This window comes from Gekko japonicus, unplaced genomic scaffold, assembly GCF_001447785.1.
Source record: "Gekko japonicus isolate JY-2015 unplaced genomic scaffold, Gekko_japonicus_V1.1 scaffold1293, whole genome shotgun sequence".
NCBI lineage: Eukaryota > Metazoa > Chordata > Lepidosauria > Squamata > Gekkonidae > Gekko > Gekko japonicus.
In genome coordinates, this window is record NW_015164224.1 from 212,434 (window position 1) to 214,582 (window position 2,149).

Here is a 2,149-nt window from a genome sequence, read left to right on the forward strand (position 1 = left end):
CTCCCTCTCTCCCTCTCTCCCTCTCTCCCTCTGTATTCCCATCTGTATTGTTCAGCCCGGTAAAAATTATCTTCCGGAGTCCTATCTTCTGCAACTCCCACAGAGATGCCAGCCTCCGGGTGGGTCCTGGAGACCCCCCAGAATTGCAGCTTCTCTCCAGACTACAGAGATCAGGTCCCCTTGAGGAAATGGATGCTTTGGAATGGGGGCTCTCTGGCACTGTAACCCTCTGAGATCCCTGTCCTCCCCAAGCTCCACCCCCAAATCTTTAGGTGTTTCCTGGAGCTGGTCTGAGTTCCTGGATATTTGGGTGGGGTGGAGTCTGGAGGGTGGGGAGCGACTTCAGCAGGGTATAATACCATAAAGCCCCCTTATAAAGCAGCCATTTTCTCCAGGAGAACTGTTCTCTGTCTCCCAGAGGTCACTTGTAATCCCAGGAGTTCTCCAGCTACCTAGTAGAGGAGAATTCACACTTGCCAACATCCCACACACCAGCAGTCTGAAACAGGAGTTTCTGGAATGAGTTTTGCTACATCCACGGCTTTTTGGTAGCTCAACCACCTTGTGGCCTCCAACCTGGACATCTGGGAGGGAAGATGGAGATGATGGGAAGATTCCAAAACAGAGACCAGCTCCATCTAATCAACTGCCTTTTCTTTGCTAGCAGGAGGACTGAGTTCAGAAATGACTACAGCTCTGAGCTCAAGTAACTTCCTTTGGTTCTTTGCCAGTTGGTTAAGGGGCTTCCCCCCCCCCATGAAGGGTGGTCTGGGAGATCTTCTTGGTCTCACCCATTTGTCCCCCCCCCAAAAAAATTGTAGACTTTTGTGTCTCTTCACCTCCTTCCTGGTTCTTTCGCTAAATGCTTCCGGGTTGTTCTGTGGTCCCTCCCCCTGACCTGGGGGGCCCAGCCTTGCCTGATCTCTGAAGCTCAGCAGGACCAGCCCTGTTCTTTAATTGGATGGGAGAGACCACCAAGGAAGTTTGGGGTTGCTATGCAGAGGAAGGCAATGGCAAAACCAACGCCTCTCTGTCACGCCCCCTGAAGATCCTCTGGGGTCACCCTGAGTCAGCTATGACTTGACAATGCCTTCCACCACCACCTCTCATCCCTTGGGTAGTTTATAAGAAATACACTCCATCTGTGAATAGGGCTCTGTGGGCAACCCTCAGAAATGCGACACCGACTCACATCTCGCTCCTGAAAGCTGCCTGCATCAAATGTCCACCCAAAGCATTCGGGCAGCCTCTTGTGTCAGCTTAGCGATTGTTAGGTCATCCTGTCTTGATCTGAGGTCACTGAATCAAAGAGCTGGAGGGGGCCATCAAGGCCATCTAGTCCCACCCCCTGCTCAGTTTAGGATCAGGCTGAGACATCCCTGACAAGTGTTCATCCGATCACTGCTTGAAGACTGCCCATGAGGGGGAGCTCACCACCTCCTGAGGCAGCTGATTCCACTGCTCAGCTACTCTTAATGTGAAAAAAAATCTAAGATTCAGCTGGTATCCTTCCAACCATAATTTAAACCCATTATTGCGAGTCCTCTCCTTTGCTGCCAACAGGAGCAGCTCCCTGCCCTGTTCATGGCACAAATGGATAAGATTACAAAAAAATTGAACAACAAAGAAGATGATGAGTTTTTTGGAGAATGGAGTGACTTTAAAATTTATCTGGAAAAGAACTGGGATGTGAAACAAAATTTAATATGTTTAGATCAATACTAAGTAAAATGAGGTTATCTTGAGATTGTAAGCTATGATACGAAAAATGATTTAATTAATGATGTTTTTAAAATGGAAAGTGGGGAGAAGCATTGCGGGAAGCCACAGAAGGGGGGGATGGAAATGGGAAATGGGATAAATAATGGAAAAAGTGAAAATGTTTTTAATGTCAAATGATGAATTTCCTATGAAAATAAAAAATTTTGTTTACCAAAAAAAAGGAGCAGCTCCCTGCCCTCCTCTAAGCATCGGCCTTTCAAAGATTTAAAGATTTAAAGAGAGCAGTCATGTCCTCCCCACCTCCTCTTCTCCGGCCTGAACATTCCCATGTCCCCCAGCCTTGTAGGGTTTGGTCTCCAGGCCACTGATCATCTTTATCACATTCTTCCGCACCTGCTCTGTTCTGTCCACATCCCTATAGAAGTGA